Genomic DNA, 18904 nt, shown 5'->3' on the forward strand with positions numbered 1-18904 from the left:
GGGCTAAGATCGCTTCGTGACACGGACCCAGGGGCCTAATTCACAAAGGTCTCTTAGGCTCTGCTAGACAACAAAGCATCCTCTTTGCTAGTATTTTAGCGTTGCACTGCGAGATCGCAAAGTTGCAAGAGTTTGGTGAATTAGGCCCCAGGGCCCTGTTCCACGAAGCGATTTTAGACCTAAGATCACCGTAACTACACAGCTAACATATGCACATAAGGTGATCTTAGCGCTAAGATCTCTGTGGAACGGGGCCCAGGTCGCCACTGCCATACCACTGAATGAAAAAAAAGCACAACTGAAATCGATTACTCTGTGACGTAGGCTATACGTTAATCTGAAACAGATCACACTGTGACACACGAGTTAACTGCAAGCGCTTGGGCAGTTAATAGGTTTTAATTGGAAAAGACGTTTAAATTTATTTCAAACCTTCTTTTAGAGGATCATCTTCATAAATCAAGGCTAATATTCGTTCCTTGTATTCAGCCTTTATACATGTAGTCAAGATTACTGATATCCACTACTAGCGCCCTCTATTGGAATAAAATTTGTAACACCGATTATGTCCCTTACACGATGACATCGCTGACCAATCATAGCAGCGGTAACATGTGACAATCTTGAAAGCAATTTCAAAAATTAACCGCCGGACGCTGACGCTGCCATCTTTGTTTAAAATAACAAGGGAATCTATAACGAGCGTTGCGATTCGTTGCAATCAGATCTCATCGCATCCAATGAAATTTAAGCATTTTGTGGCACGATTTCTTGACGACATGTATCAAGGCTGAATACGAGGAACGAATATTAGCCTTGATTTATGAAGATGTTAGAGAATATGTAATCAATAGAATACTGCATGCGTGTCCGTTGGATACAATTTATCTGACAACTCGTTTGAAAACACATTTAACTCGCTTTCGCTTGTTAGATACGTATTTTAAAAAAAATCGTGACCGGTCATCGGACATAAGGCTGGTAGGTAGATGGTTCGCAGTCTGGTACCGGATCCCACCCAGAGCGAGTTTTAACAACTCACTGGCTAGAACAGCCAAGGTATTAATATTATGGGGCCCATTTCACTAAACATCGTAAGTTTACGTCTGCTACTAGCAGTTATAATGGCCGTGCGTTTACATGTGTTTGGCATCAAATTCTCGCAGAGAAGTACATCATTACGGAAGCTGGAGTATTTTAAAAACAAAAGAAAATTAAATATTTGTTGAACTATAATAGTAATAAGAATTGTGGTTTAGTCGTAGATTTGCGTTTACGTGCACAACCAGACGATGTTTTGTGAAATTGGGCCCAGCTTCAGGTACACTGTTACTGAAATAATCAATACTGCCTTAAGTAATCAACACTGCCTTACACATAGACTAACGCTAGAACTGCGCAGGTACACTGTTACTGAAGTAATCAACACTGCCTTACACAGAGACTAACGCTAGAACTGCGCAGGTACACTGTTACTGAAGTAATCAATACTGCCTTACACAGAGACTAACGCTAGAACAGCTTCAGGTACACTGTTACTGAAGTAATCAATACTGCCTTACACAGAGACTAACGCTAGAACTGCGCAGGTACACTGTTACTGAAGTAATCAATACTGCCTTACACAGAGACTAACGCTAGAACTGCAACACTGCAGGTACACTGCCTTACTGAGAGTAATCAATACTGCCTTACACAGACACTGTTACTAACGCTAGAACTAACGCTAGAACTGCGCAGGTACAGGTACACTGCCTTACACAGAGACTTACTGAAGTAATCAATACTGCCTTACACAGAGACTAACGCTAGAACTGCGCAGGTACACTGTTACTGAAGTAATCAATACTGCCTTACACAGAGACTAACGCTAGAACTGCGCAGGTACACTGTTACTGAAGTAATCAATACTGCCTTACACAGAGCTAGAACTGCGCAGGTACACTGTTACTGAAGTAATCAATACTGCCTTACACAGACTAACGCTAGAACTGCGCAGGTACACTGTTACTGAAGTAATCAACACTGCCTTACACAGAGACTAACGCTAGAACAGTTTCAGGTACACTGTTACTGAAGTAATCAACACTGCCTTACACAGAGACTAACGCTAGAACAGTTTCAGGTACACTGTTACTGAAGTAATCAGGTACACTGTTACTGAAGTAATCAATACTGCCTTACACAGAGACTAACGCTAGAACTGCGCAGGTACACTGTTACTGAAGTAATCAATACTGCCTTACACAGAGACTAACGCTAGAACTGCGCAGGTACACTGCTACTGAAGTAATCAATACTGCCTTACACAGAGACTAACGCTAGAACTGCGCAGGTACACTGTTACTGAAGTAATCAATACTGCCTTACACAGACAATAACGCTAGAACTGCGCAGGTACACTGTTACTGAAGTAATCAATACTGCCTTACACAGAGACTAACGCTAGAACTGCGCAGGTACACTGTTACTGAAGTAATCAACACTGCCTTACACAGAGACTAACGCTAGAACTGCGCAGGTACACTGTTACTGAAGTAATCAATACTGCCTTACACAGACAATAACGCTAGAACTGCGCAGGTACACTGTTACTGAAGTAATCAATACTGCCTTACACAGAGACTAACGCTAGAACTGCGCAGGTACACTGTTACTGAAGTAATCAACACTGCCTTACACAGAGACTAACGCTAGAACTGCGCAGGTACACTGTTACTGAAGTAATCAATACTGCCTTACACAGAGACTAACGCTAGAACTGCGCAGGTACACTGTTACTGAAGTAATCAATACTGCCTTACACAGACAATAACGCTAGAACTGCGCAGGTACACTGTTACTGAAGTAATCAATACTGCCTTACACAGAGACTAACGCTAGAACTGCGCAGGTACACTGTTACTGAAGTAATCAACACTGCCTTACACAGAGACTAACGCTAGAACTGCGCAGGTACACTGTTACTGAAGTAATCAATACTGCCTTACACAGAGACTAACGCTAGAACTGCGCAGGTACACTGTTACTGAAGTAATCAATACTGCCTTACACAGAGACTAACGCTAGAACTGCGCAGGTACACTGTTACTGAAGTAATCAATACTGCCTTACACAGAGACTAACGCTAGAACTGCGCAGGTACACTGTTACTGAAGTAATCAATACTGCCTTACACAGAGACTAACGCTAGAACTGCGCAGGTACACTGTTACTGAAGTAATCAATACTGCCTTACACAGAGACTAACGCTAGAACTGCGCAGGTACACTGTTACTGAAGTAATCAATACTGCCTTACACAGAGACAATAACGCTAGAACTGCGCAGGTACACTGTTACTGAAGTAATCAATACTGCCTTACACAGAGACTAACGCTAGTTACTGAAGTAATCAACTGCCTTACTGCTTACACAGAAGCAGGCGCAGGTACACTGTTACTGAAGTAATCAATACTGCCTTACACAGAGACTAACGCTAGAACTGCGCAGGTACACTGTTACTGAAGTAATCAATACTGCCTTACACAGAGACTAACGCTAGAACTGCGCAGGTACACTGTTACTGAAGTAATCAACACTGCCTTACACAGAGACTAACGCTAGAACTGCGCAGGTACACTGTTACTGAAGTAATCAATACTGCCTTACACAGAGACTAACGCTAGAACTGCGCAGGTACACTGTTACTGAAGTAATCAATACTGCCTTACACAGAGACTAACGCTAGAACTGCGCAGGTACACTGTTACTGAAGTAATCAATACTGCCTTACACAGAGACTAACGCTAGAACTGCGCAGGTACACTGTTACTGAAGTAATCAATACTGCCTTACACAGAGACTAACGCTAGAACTGCGCAGGTACACTGTTACTGAAGTAATCAATACTGCCTTACACAGAGACTAACGCTAGAACTGCGCAGGTACACTGTTACTGAAGTAATCAATACTGCCTTACACAGAGACTAACGCTAGAACTGCGCAGGTACACTGTTACTGAAGTAATCAACACTGCCTTACACAGAGACTAACGCTAGAACTGCGCAGGTACACTGTTACTGAAGTAATCAATACTGCCTTACACAGAGACTAACGCTAGAACTGCGCAGGTACACTGTTACTGAAGTAATCAATACTACCTTACACAGAGACTAACGCTAGAACTGCACTGTTACAGGTACACTGTTACTGAAGTAATCAACACTGCCTTACACAGAGACTAACGCTAGAACTGCGCAGGTACACTGTTACTGAAGTAATCAACACTGCCTTACACAGAGACTAACGCTAGAACTGCGCAGGTACACTGTTACTGAAGTAATCAACACTGCCTTACACAGAGACTAACGCTAGAACTGCGCAGGTACACTGTTACTGAAGTAATCAACACTGCCTTACACAGAGACTAACGCTAGCGCAGGTACACTGTTACTGAAGTAATCAATACTGCCTTACACAGAGACTTACGCTAAAACTGCGCAGGTACACTGTTACTGAAGTAATCAACACTGCCTTACACAGAGACTAACGCTAGAACTGCGCAGGTACACTGTTACTGAAGTAATCAACACTGCCTTACACAGAGACTAACGCTAGAACTGCGCAGGTACACTGTTACTGAAGTAATCAATACTGCCTTACACAGAGACTTACGCTAAAACTGCGCAGGTACACTGTTACTGAAGTAATCAACACTGCCTTACACAGACAATAACGCTAGAACTGCGCAGGTACACTGTTACTGAAGTAATCAATACTGCCTTACACAGACAATAACGCTAGAACTGCGCAGGTACACTGTTACTGAAGTAATCAATACTGCCTTACACAGAGACTAACGCTAGAACTGCGCAGGTACACTGTTACTGAAGTAATCAATACTGCCTTACACAGACAATAACGCTAGAACTGCGCAGGTACACTGTTACTGAAGTAATCAATACTGCCTTACACAGAGACTAACGCTAGAACTGCGCAGGTACACTGTTACTGAAGTAATCAATACTGCCTTACACAGACAATAACGCTAGAACTGCGCAGGTACACTGTTACTGAAGTAATCAATACTGCCTTACACAGAGACTAACGCTAGAACTGCGCAGGTACACTGTTACTGAAGTAATCAATACTGCCTTACACAGAGACTAACGCTAGAACTGCGCAGGTACACTGTTACTGAAGTAATCAATACTGCCTTACACAGAGACTAACGCTAGAACAGCTTCAGGTACACTGTTACTGAAGTAATCAATACTGCCTTACACAGAGACTAACGCTAGAACTGCGCAGGTACACTGTTACTGAAGTAATCAATACTGCCTTACACAGAGACTAACGCTAGAACTGCGCAGGTACACTGTTACTGAAGTAATCAATACTACCTTACACAGAGACTAACGCTAGAACTGCGCAGGTACACTGTTACTGAAGTAATCAACACTGCCTTACACAGAGACTAACGCTAGAACTGCGCAGGTACACTGTTACTGAAGTAATCAATACTGCCTTACACAGAGACTAACGCTAGAACTGCGCAGGTACACTGTTACTGAATTAATCAATACTGCCTTACACAGAGACTAACGCTAGAACTGCGCAGGTACACTGTTACTGAAGTAATCAATACTGCCTTACACAGAGACTAACGCTAGAACAGTTTCAGGTACACTGTTACTGAAGTAATCAATACTGCCTTACACAGAGACTAACGCTAGAACTGCGCAGGTACACTGTTACTGAAGTAATCAATACTACCTTACACAGAGACTAACGCTAGAACTGCGCAGGTACACTGTTACTGAAGTAATCAATACTACCTTACACAGAGACTAACGCTAGAACAGCTTCAGGTACACTGTTACTGAAGTAATCAACACTGCCTTACACAGAGACTAACGCTAGAACTGCGCAGGTACACTGTTACTGAAGTAATCAACACTGCCTTACACAGAGACTAACGCTAGCACTGCGCAGGTACACTGTTACTGAAGTAATCAACACTGCCTTACACAGAGACTAACGCTAGAACTGCGCAGGTACACTGTTACTGAAGTAATCAATACTGCCTTACACAGAGACTTACGCTAAAACTGCGCAGGTACACTGTTACTGAAGTAATCAACACTGCCTTACACAGAGACTAACGCTAGAACTGCGCAGGTACACTGTGACTGAAGTAATCAACACTGCCTTACACAGAGACTAACGCTAGAACTGCGCAGGTACACTGTTACTGAAGTAATCAATACTGCCTTACACAGAGACTTACGCTAAAACTGCGCAGGTACACTGTTACTGAAGTAATCAACACTGCCTTACACAGAGACTAACGCTAGAACTGCGCAGGTACACTGTTACTGAAGTAATCAACACTGCCTTACACAGAGACTAACGCTAGAACTGCGCAGGTACACTGTTACTGAAGTAATCAACACTGCCTTACACAGAGACTAACGCTAGAACTGCGCAGGTACACTGTTACTGAAGTAATCAATACTGCCTTACACAGAGACTTACGCTAAAACTGCGCAGGTACACTGTTACTGAACTAATCAACACTGCCTTACACAGAGACTAACTGCGCAGGCTTTACACGGCTGTTGTATCAGTCGACTTTATGCTTGTATTTTAAAAGTAAAATTAATTAAATTAACCTATGCAATTTGATGTTAATTTGTAAAGAAACCTTTTTATTTACACTGATTTGTTTTTCTTTAAAAAAAAAACTTTATTTGAGTTGGCATGGGTTTAAAACTTAATGGTATGTTTTTATACGGATTTTAACATTTATTATAGAGTAATATTCCAATTCCCCTTTTGACGCAAACTGGCTTTGTTGTACGCAGGCCATAACACATGTGCTACACGAGCAGCACTCTTAATAATGAGGTTACAAATTCCATTTTTATTGACGACGGATTGCCGGCACGATAAACGTACCATACATATATATGTGTGTCACTAATACGACGCCTAATAATCGAAGGTATCACTCTTTAAACATGCATTACTTCCATTTTAATAGGGTCACAGCGTGGCAGGTTTATTTGCCCATTCTTCGGGTTTATGGGGCCAGTGGATTATGAAAAGAAATATATTACGTGATGGATTTCTTTATGTGCAGTATGTATAATAGAGCGGATGGCTATGTATTCGTATGTTAGCTTCAGTGTCGCAAGAATAGGTAAGAATATGTATAAGCTGTAGATCAGTTATTTTTGGTATCTTGTTTGTATTGTATTGTTTGTTTTGTAGCAGTTATTTTGGTTGTGGAGTTGGTTGGGGTATTGTACTCTTGTAGATCAAAACTCATGTTTTTGTTTATTTCTTAATAAAGATTTTTTTTTTTAACTCAGTTAAATGTAGGCTTCTTTATTCCCTTCATTCCCAGTTAGTTGAGTGTGTGGCCAGCGCAGCGTGTTCTAACCTTAATGAATATTCTGCTTTTACTTGGGTGTATAGCGGAACAGGTATCTGGTTTGTACACAAAACTGTGACGTAGATGGAATAATTTTTTTAAAGATACAGGCTTGTAGGAACGATATATGAAGTGTGAGACACAAGCTGTAGTCGGAAATTTTATCTTTCGCTGGCTTTAAACATTTTTTTTTTTTTCGGACAGAACGTAGACCAGTGGTAAAGTGCTCGCTTGATGCGCGGTCAGTTTGGAACCGATCCACGTCTGGTATATCAAAAGCCGTGGTATTTGCTCTCCTGTCTGTGGGATGGTGCATATAAAAGATCCCTTGCACTTACGAAAAAATGTAGCGGGTTTCCTCTCTATGACTATATGTCAAAATTACCAAATGTTTGACATCCAATAGCCAATGATTAATAAATCAATGTGCTCTAGTGGTATTGTGAAACAAAAATAAACAAAAATAAACTTATATAAAATATATTTTCTAGGATCTAGATAACAAACCAGTAAAGTTTTATATGACGCTTTTCAGCAGTTTTGTTTTTATGTATATATACACAGTAGGGTGAAAAAGTAAATGTTGATGTTCCCCCATCCCCGAATCTTACGGGCCTGTTATATATCTTTATATGTTATTAAAGGGACATTCCTGAGTTTGCTGCATTGTAAGATGTTTCCCACTAATAAAATATTTCTACGATTAAACTTACATATTAAATATATTTTCTTGTTTAGAATATCAATGTCTGCATATTCAATGTGTTTCTGGTCGTTTTAATATTTGTAAGAAGCCCAAACTGGATTTTGTCTTCAAACAATTTCGTACGTACGAAAAAACAATATTTTAGGAAATCAAATGAAATTTAACCTAGTACAAATATTAGAACGATCAGAAACACGTTTAATATACAGCCACTAATATTTTATGCAGAAAAATATATTTGATATGTAATTACAATCGTTAAAACGTTTCTGTCAGGAATGTCCCTTTAATGTCAACCAGAAATCGTTCTGTTAGCAATGTCGATTTGAACGTTTGTCACTTTAAAACTGATTTTAAAGGAAGGTAGAATATGTGTAATGAAACCATAGCAGGTGTATTGGGTGGGGTTGAGTTGTGGTCGTGATCGAAGGTGGAACTCCCCCTGTTCAAGCACATTTTCTTTCTTTTTGTTTTCAATCTTGGCGCATTTATAACTATTGTATAGTTCCAGCGCTCTGACTAAAATGGATTCGCCTGAGGTGAATGGGTCGTAGGATCGAACCTCGTCGGTCGACCCATTGTGTTTTTACCGCCTCAATCAGTGTTCCAGAACCGGTATATCAAATGTGTGTGGTTTGTGCTGCCCTATCTATGGTAAAATGCATGTAAAAGACCATTTGCTAATGGAATGGAATGGAATAGAATAGGTGTTTAACGACATCCCAGCACTAAAAATACATGGGCTATTGGGCGTCAAACTATGGTAAACGCAAACTAATAAAGTGATGATCAACATCAATATAAAAATTCAAGAGTCAAATAAAAACACAGTTTGCTGCTAATGGCAACATGTAACTGGGTTTCTCTAAAACGAATAAGGTTACCAAATGTTTGATACACAATGATCAAATAAGTAGTAACAGTCATTTAATCACGGGTCTACCGACCCCGGTCAGGCTGCCGGTGTTTACTTACACCTGCCAGTGCGAGAGACGCCCCCCCCCCCCCCCCCCCTCCTCTTCCCACTCTCTTCTCCCTATCCCCTCCCACGCCCGTTTCATGAAGAGTTGGCGTAAGTTAACACTTGCACCCATGACAGGCGTTCTCTACAACAGCTGCTTGCTCCGAACATGTACGTTAAATCTCTTGACCTTTACTTCAATCACGAAGCAGGGCGGGAGTTAGCTCAGTCGGTATAGGCGAGTACTGTGTATATATATATATACCTGTATATAGCTCGCCTGAGGTGCTTGCAGATGCGGATGATTAATAAAGTTAAAGTTTGTTTTCTTTAACGACACCAGTAGAGCACACTGATTTATTAATCATCGGCTATTTGATGTCAAACATTTGGTAATCGTTACATAGTCTTCGAGAGGAAACCCAATATATTTTTCCATCAGTAGCCAGGGATATATTATACGCACTATCCCACAGACAGGATAGCACATACCACGGCATTTGATATACCAGTCATGGTGCACTAGCTGGAACGAATTATAAGAAAGATGATGATGATGATGATGATGATAATGATGTTGATGATTATAGCCCAATGGACCCACTGACGGGGATCGATCCTGGACCGACCGCGCACCAGGCGAGCGCTTTACAACTGGGTTACGTCCCGCCCCTCTGATGATTAATAAATCAATGTCCTCTAGTGGTGCCGTTAAACAAAACAAACAAACTTTAACATTCTATAGCCTAATCCGTTAGCCTACGTCCCAGTCAGACACCTTAGCCTGCTGACTGGCGTGTTTGCTTGTTACCTATAAGCACGAAACTCTTCCTTTCAGCAATAATCAATCAAAAGTCGTGCTAATATAATACGAGTTGTTGTGGCCCTTCTTTGTATACAGAGAAACTCTGCACTAAATATTACGACCATCCGCAATGGTGTAAGTACTAATATCGAATTACCTATATTAACATACGCGGAACCAGGAGGTCGAGGATGTTGAGCGACAGCGATCTGCAGTAACAACGCTCCCCGTAGTCACGACGAAACAAATGAGTTTGTACTGATTTTAAAGTGCATTCATCGCTAATAGATATCGTCCATTTAAAGGGACTATCCGAAGTTTCCGGCTATTGTTAAAATGATGTCAACCACGAGAGACTTTTTAACAACTGTAATTACATACTAAATATATATATATTTTAAATATAATAATGATGGTTGTATGTTAAACGTGTTTCTGATTATCCTGGTGTTTGCGTGTGTGTGTGTGTGTGTGTGTGTGTGTGTGTGTGTGTGTGTGTGTGTGTGTGTCTGTTTTCGTACGTACGGAATTCAGTTTGGGATTCTTTACAAATATTAGGAAGGAAAGAAGGAAGGAAATATTTTTTAACACATTTTAACGTTACGTACGGAATTCAGTGGCGTCGGACATATGGCGTCGGACATTCTTTACATATGGCGTCGGACATATGGTAGGACATATGGAAATGAAGGAAGGAAATATTTCGGACATATGGCGTCGGACATATGGTTAAGGACATTTCGGACATATTTAAGGACATTATATGGCATATGGCGTCGGACATATGGCGTATGGCGTCGGACATATGGCGTCGGACATATGGTTAAGGACATATGGCGTCGGACATATGGCGTCGGACATATGGTTAAGGACATATGGCGTCGGACATATGGCGTCGGACATATGGCGTCGGACCACACAGATATGGTCTACTGTTTCAATTAGCAGCAAGGGATATTTTATATGCACCATCCCACAGACAGGATAGTACATACTACGGCCTTTGTTACACGAGTTGTTGAGCGCTGGTTGGAACGAGAAATAGCCCAATAGGCCCACCGACGGGGATCGATCCCAGACCGACCGCTTTATCACTGGGCTATGTCCCGTCCCCTACCAATACTAGGACGATCAGATATATATTAAACATACAAACACTAATATTCTAAACAATAAAATATATTTAAAGGGACATTCCTGAGTTTGCTGCACTTTTTAAGATGTTATCGACTGTTTTAACGATTGTAATTACATATCAAATATATTTTTGTGCATGAAATATCAGTGGCTCTATATTCAACATGTTTCTGATCGTTCTAATATTTGTACTAGGTTATATTTCATTTTATTTTCAAAAATATAATTTTTTCGTACGTACAAAATTATTTGAAGACAAAATCCAGTTTGGGCTTCTTACAAATATTAAAACGACCAGAAACACATTGAATATACAGACACTGATATTCTAAACAAGAAAATATATTTAATATGTAAGTTTAATCGTAGAAATATTTTATTAGTCGGAAACATCTTACAATACAGCAAACTCAGGAATGTCCCTTTAATGCGTAATACAGTCGTTACAAAATTGTATTAGTCGACAACATCTTACACTGCAGCAAACTCAGGATAGACCCTTTAAATAGTTGTATGTATACCCCTCACCCCCACTCCCTACAAAACATCCCGGGTCCGCGCCTTATTAATGATGACTGATTGCTACATATTGATGGTATATTTAATACTACTGGGTTGTCAGAACAGGACAGAACTTTATTAAATTGATTCTTCTGGCCACCATTCAATAATGTTGTATCGAATCGTAAACATAATTGGTGATGGCAGTATATTGGCATTTATACAAAGGTGTTACATCTAGCTACAAGAATATTCGAAGCGTTAAAGGGACAGACCCTAGCTTTTAAACTCTATAGGTATATTTTTCACTATTACAGCCGTTTATGATCACTAAAATAAACATTTACTTATATTTTATTGTTTAGATTATCCATTTCCGTACAAGCGAAGTTTTTCTGGCCATCCTGGTGTTTCTAATACCGCAAAATGCATTCTTTGGGGGTTTTTTCTTTTTTTAAACGCACGTGCGTCTGAGACGTAACAGTTATGGAGTCGAGTTTTAGTCTATTTTTAACGGTATTTCACCCTTTCAACTTTACAGACTCTTGTTTCAATCTCTTATAATGTTATCCAAATATGTTTCAGGTTTGTAACTTGACCAAACGTAGTCTCCATTTTTACGGGTGGAAACTATGGTCTGCGCCTTAAGCACACCTCGAAGCGATTTGTGCGCCGCCAACACGGTTTCTGTTTAATTATTATACAAATAGGATAACAGCAGCTCGACAGAAGAGAGTTTAAAGTGTGTTTTGTTTAACGACACCACTAGAGCACATTGATTTATTAATCATCGGCCATTAGATGTCAAACATATGGTCATTCTGACAGTCATAGAGAGAAAACCTGTTACATTTTTCCATTAGTAGCAAGGGATCGTTTATATGCACCACCCCACGGACGGGATTGATATACCAGTCGTGGTGCACTGGCTTTGACGGGAAATAACCCAATGGGCCCACCGACGGGGATCGATCCTAGACCGACCGCGCATCAGACGAGCGCTTTACCTGGGCTACGTCCCGCCCCTCAGTAGAAGAGTGAGTCCTGGGGATCATGGGTATGTACTGCCATGAAAGTAACATGAATGATGCGTATCTCCTGGACCACGTAACTGGGCAACTAATCAGGAAGTTCGTTCGACACCGTTTCTGGGTTTCACGAAAACATGTGTCTGTATAATATATAATGTATTGTCCGTTAACTGCGCTTGGTGGTGTCGTCGTTAAGCCACTGGACATAAGGCTGGTAGGTACAGGGTTCGCAGCCCGGTACCGACTGCCACCGAGATCGAGTAAGATCACTACATCTTCTCCTCCTCTCTCTCTCTCTCTCTCTCTCTCTCTCTCTCTCTCTCTCTCTCTCTCTCTCTCTCTCTCTCTCTCTCTCTCTCTCTCTCTCTCTCTCAGCACTAACTAACGCACTGTCCTGAACAGACAATCCAGATTGCTGAGGTGTGTGCCCAGGACAGCGCGTTTGGGCTTGAATTGGATATGAACACGCCTGTATTGGATATAAGTTGAAATCAATTTTAGTTTTCTTTTGTACATGTGACGCAATACAAATGTACGCCATACATAGCGCAAAGTAACCATGCTGTGTTCACAAAACGACTACCTTTGTACTTGCAGCTGGATGTAAAAAGACCTTTTCATTACTTGTTTGAGCAGCACATGTAATTAACTTTTTCACCATGGTGAGGACAATGAAACACAGCTGTGATCAGCCATATAGAGCACGAAAAGCCCACGACTGATAGTCTGGTTTCGCGCTTTATGTTACACCAAATGACCACATCGGGAACCAATCAAATACTAGTAGTTCGCGAACATTAGCGTTGCATAGAGGACGCGTTTATAATTTAAGTCGCAAGATGTTGATCTTGACTTTTGACTATGTCTGTCTGTCTCTCTCTCTCTCTCCTCTCCTCTCTCTCTCTCTCTCTCTCTCTCTCTCTCTCTCTCTCTCTCTCTCTCTCTCTCTCTCTCTCTCTCTCTCTCTCTCTCTCTCAACCCCTCTCTGTCTGTCTGTGTCCCTCTCTGTCAACCTCTCTCAATATCTCTCTAAACCTTTTTCAACCTCTCTCTCTTAACCTCTCTCTTTCATCAAACTCTCTCTCTCCCCCCCCCCTCTCTATCTCTCCCCCCCCTCTCTCTCTCTCTCTCTCTCTCTCTCTCTCTCTCTCTCTCTCTCTCTCTCTCTCTCTCTCTCTCTCTCTCTCTCTCTCTGTTTCTATCCCTATAGATCCCTACTATGGTGTCAACATTTAAATCATTATTTTGAGGTGATCATATTTCAATCTAAACCTGTTAATTAAACATCAGTGATTGGGTTTTTGTACTGAAGACTATTACAACAGTGTCCTGAAATATTATAGCCTTTTGACGGCCGGTAAATAGTTTACGTTTTGTTCTACGTTGTTGTTTGCTTTTAATTTCGTGACCCAAACTAACAAGCGCTTGCTGAAGCAATTTTACTTCAAGCTAACTGGATGTTTTAAAAATAAACGTAGATCATTGCTTTTTGCTTCTCTGGACTGACTCAGTCATTGGCAATGTCAGAAAGTTTATTTTGTTTAACGACACCACTAGAGCACATTGATTAATCGTCGGCTATTGGATGTCAAACATTTGGTAATTTTGACGTATATTCTTAGAGGAAACCCGCTACATTTGTTTCATTAGCAGCAAGGGATCATTTATATGCACCATCCACACAGACGGGATAGCACCATTCGTGGTGTGGCGATGCCAAAGGTTGACGTGTCTGAACCTTTATTGGATATGGACACGTAAATACGCTTTGGATTTGCACTGCGCGTACATAGTCAGAGGTCGAGGTCAAGGATTACGTCTTGCGATGAATTTCACATAAGATAAGCAAGATAAAGCGCACTATAAAGCACTTGTTTCAATTAAGCCTGCTTGTTTAACGAAGTGCTTTGCTACGCTTCAAAATTACATATCGTTCGCTGTTCCATTAGGAAAAGTGCCTATTGCTGCTTCAAAGTACATTTATGCATTCCATTGTCGACTAGTTAATGAAAGAAGACAAATGGACATGGCAATATTAGTTTTGCTGTGCGACGAGCCTCCATCGATCGGTATAAGGGAAGGGATGCAGCTCAGCGGTAGGATCGATCCCCGTCGGTGGGCCCGTTGGGCTATTTCTTTTTCCACTGCACCACGGCAAAGGCCGCGTTACGTGCTACCCTGCTTGTGGGATGGGGCATATAAAAGGTCTCTTGCTACGAATGGAAATATGTAACGGGTTTCCTTTCTAAGTCTATATCAAACATTAGAAGAAGTTTGCTGGCGTGGCGGTCTATTTTTAGATTAAAAAATCATTTATGACGCGCATCCGTCTAAATATAGACTAGTTATTTGTCTGTCTGTGACCGAGCCGGACTAGACCATTACAGAGAAGGGGTGTAATCATACAATATTTACCTGTGCTGTACAGGACAATACTGCTGCACGTTGACACTCGGAGTTGATTGTTTGTGTAACAGGGACATTTTAATCTGTACATAATGTTTTATTTTGTTTATTTCAGTTTACAATTAGTTTGTTCTTTCTTTCAGACTGACATGCAAACTGAAATAATTATAGTTCACCTGACTCTTGCACACACTTCACCATCGTTCGCGTCACGGCAATCGGCACCTACGTTTTCAGCAATAACTTTACTTCTAAAAAAAAAAAAATTCGCTCCTATTTTTTTAATTTTTGAAATAATTTAATTTAAATTAAAAGAAACAATAGTTCTTTTTTAAAATTTCCAAAACTTTTTTCCTTTTTTGACTATAATATGTCGTCCCAAATTAAAATAATCAAGAAAAAAACAACAACACGGATTTGTTTTTAACGAAATTTATAGTATAACAGTATATCTTTACTTCTTTGCAATAAAACTCACTCTCTCTCTCTCTCTCTCTCTCTCTCTCTCTCTCTCTCTCTCTCTCTCTCTCTCTGTCTCTCTCTCTCTCTGTCTCTCTCTCTCTCTCTCTCTGTCTCTCTCTCTCTATGTCTATCTGTCTCTCTCTATCTCTGTCTCTCTCAAACTTTAACTAACTCTCTCTCTCTCTCTCTCTCTCTCTCTCTCTCTCTCTCTCTCTCTCTCTCCTCTCTCTGTCTCTCTCTCTTCCTCTGTCTCTGTCTCTCTCTATCAATGTCTCTCTCAAACTTTAACTAACTTTCTCTCTCTCTCTCTCTCTCTCTCTGTCTCTCTCTCTCTCTCTCTGTCTCTCTCTCTCTCTCTCTCTTTCTCTCTCTCTCTCTCTCTCCCTCTCTGTCTCTCTCTATCTCTGTCTCTCTCAAACTTTAACTAACTCTCTCTCCCTCTCTCTCTCTCTCTCTCTCTCTCTCTCTCTCTCTCTCTCTCTCTCTCTCTCTGTCTGTGTGTGTGTGTGTCTCTCTCTCTCTCTCTCTCTCTCTCTCTCTCTCTCTCTCTCTCTCTCTCTCTCTCTCTCTCTCGTCCTCTCTGCTTCTGTGTCTCTCTCTCTGTCTGTCTCTCTGTCTCTCTCTCTCTCTCTCGCTCTCTCTCTCTCTCTCTCTCTCTCTCTCTCTCTCTCTCTCTCTCTCTCTCTCTCTCTCTCTCTCTCTCTCACCAGGGGTCACGGAATATCGGCTGAAAAAGAGAATGAATTACGTAGAAAAATTGTAGACTTTTGAAACGACATTTCGCTGTGTCACGAGATATCGACTGACAAGTGATTTGTCTGACGAGTGTCTTGGGCTGAACTTATGTCTAATTATGTAACTGTGTATTTGAGACTAATAACAGAAAGTGGTGTGTATCGATCCCTATGGAGAAGAGACATTTGACTCTTATTTATTATGCAACAGCTCATTACAAATCATGAATGAACCGTCTGTATATCAGTACTCCTTCTCAACAAGTCATTACAAGTCATGTATCTGTCAGTTGTGTGCCAGTACTCAATCAAACGTCCCTCAACGGGACATTCCTGAGTTTGCTGCATTGTAAGATGTTTCCGACTAATAAAATAGTTCTACGATTAAACTTACATTCCTGAGTTTGCTGCAATTTTTAGGATGTGATCGACTATTTAAAGGTTGTAATTACATATCAAATATATATTTCTGCATAAGATATTAGTGGCTGTATATTAAACGTGTTTCTGATCGTTCTAATATATTTTGTACTAGCTTAAATTTCATTTTATTTTCTTTAAAAAGTCTCGTAAAACAGTGACATAGATATGAGAACAGACATTCTGCATATCTGTCTTCGTTAAACGCACCACGACTGGTATATTAAAGACCGTGACATAGATATGAGAACAGACATTCTGCATATCTGTCTTCGTTAAACGCACCACGACTGGTATATTAAAGACCGTGACATAGATATGAGAACAGACATTCTGCATATCTGTCTTCTTTAAACGCACCACGATATCTGGTATATTAAAGACCGTGACATAGATATGAGAACAGACATTCTGCATATCTGTCTTCGTTAAACGCACCACGACTGGTATATTAAAGACCGTGACATAGATATGAGAACAGACATTCTGCATATCTGTCTTCGTTAAACGCACCACGACTGGTATATTAAAGACCGTGACATAGATATGAGAACAGACATTCTGCATATCTGTCTTCGTTAAACGCACCACGACTGGTATATTAAAGACCGTGGTATATGAAAGATCCTTTGCTACTAAAGGAAAACAAAATGTAGCACGTTACCTTTCTAATACTCTGTGTCAAAATTAACAAATGTTGGACATCTAACAGCCGATGATTAATAAATCAATGTGCTATAGTGCTGTCGTTAAACAAAACAAACGTTTAACTATTCTTTAAACGTCCCTTAAGACACCACAAGTCATTTGGGAGAGAGCATTCTGGATGCATTCCTACTTCTTAAATGTTCTACATGACGCAAATACTCAGTTAAAGGATTTTGACGGTGACTTTGGTATGAGAACAGACATTCTGAATATTTGCCTTCTTCTTTAAACGTCCAATAAGAAAACGACAGTGATTTTTGGAGCAGGTATTCCAGATGTATTCCTACTTCTTAAATGTCTCATATGACGCTAAGTTAAGGAATCTCTTGAGATGGTGACATTGATATGAGAACAAACATTCTGAATATTTTATTCTTCTCTTTAAACGTTCAATGGGACGCAAACACTGATCTGAGAGACTGCATGATGACTGGTATTATGGGGTTTTTTTTATGCTATGTACCACAGAACGCAAACACTGATATAAGAGTAGCCGTGGCCCGCCGCAGATAATTTCCTCTTTCGAAATCGTTTAAGACACAAACACTGATCTGCAGGTGAGAGCAGCCATTGGAAATTCGTTTCTCCTTCTTTAATTGTTCCTTGGGACCTAAAAAAAAAAACTGAATCTGAGACCAAGCATTGTGAATGTTTTGCCATCTACTTAAACGTTTGCTAAGACGTAAATGTTGATCTGATGACAGACATGGTGATGTTTTTCTGCTGCTTTAAATGAGTTCCAAGACGATAACATTGATCTACGAACAGTCATTCGCTGACATTGTCAGTGGTAAAGCGGTCGGTTTGGGATCAATCCCCGTCGGTGGGCCCATTGGGCTATTTCTTGTTCCAGCCAGTGCACCACGACTGGTATATCAACGCCCGTGGTATGTGCTATCCTGTCTGTGGGACGGTACATATAAAAGATTCCCCTCAATGTGCGCTAGTGGTGTCGTTAAACAAAACAACTTTTGCTGAATTTCTTCCTGCTGCTTTCATTTAATTTAATTTCAACTTATTTTCGTGCTTATATCCAATTAAGGTTCAAGCACGCTATCCTGGGCACACACACACCTCAGCTATCTGGGCTGTCTGTCTAGGACAGTGGCTTAGTTGTTAGTGGTTAATGAGAGAGAGAAAAGGGTGTAGTGGTCTTACACCTACCCACTGAGTCGTTAAAACTCGCTCTGGATGGGAGTCGGTACCGGGTCGCGAACCCTGTACCTACCAGCCTTATCTCCTATGGCTTAAAACCTTAACCACCGAGGCCGGTGCCTGCTGCTTTAAATGAGTTTCAAGACGATAACATTGATCTGTGAGCAGTCTCATTCGCTGACATTGTCGGTGGTTTCCTTCGATTCCGCGACGTTGTTTAGTCTCGGCTCATAAATCTCGCCATTAAGGTAGATCCATAGACGGAGATGTAGCTGTGACAGATCTGCAGGACTGCAATGTAGGCTGCTGCTATCTTGGCTGGCTTCATTCATACTTCTTCAAGGTTGTTGCTGGTTTGGAGGTTTTAGGGGGAGGAGTTATGGCTTGGGTAGGGTTATATTGTCACTTGATTACTATGTATAATGTTGGGGGGGGGGGGGGTTCTTTCGATATATATTT

At 40.8% G+C, this 18904-nt stretch overlaps 1 protein-coding gene across 4 annotated transcripts in view; it reads left to right on the plus strand.

Moving 5' to 3' along the window:
• Positions 1-7111: 7111 nt before the first annotated feature.
• The window catches only part of LOC121386832 (gonadotropin-releasing hormone receptor-like), a 227424-nt gene continuing 215631 nt past the window's right edge, over positions 7112-18904 (plus strand). For all 4 annotated transcript variants that reach the window (XM_041517849.1, XM_041517865.1, XM_041517858.1 and 1 more), the window contains exon 1: positions 7112-7185. The gene's annotated coding sequence lies outside the window, so the exon portion shown is untranslated. The remainder of the gene's footprint in view (positions 7186-18904) is intronic.

This window comes from Gigantopelta aegis, chromosome 2, assembly GCF_016097555.1.
Source record: "Gigantopelta aegis isolate Gae_Host chromosome 2, Gae_host_genome, whole genome shotgun sequence".
Lineage (NCBI taxonomy): Eukaryota > Metazoa > Mollusca > Gastropoda > Neomphalida > Peltospiridae > Gigantopelta > Gigantopelta aegis.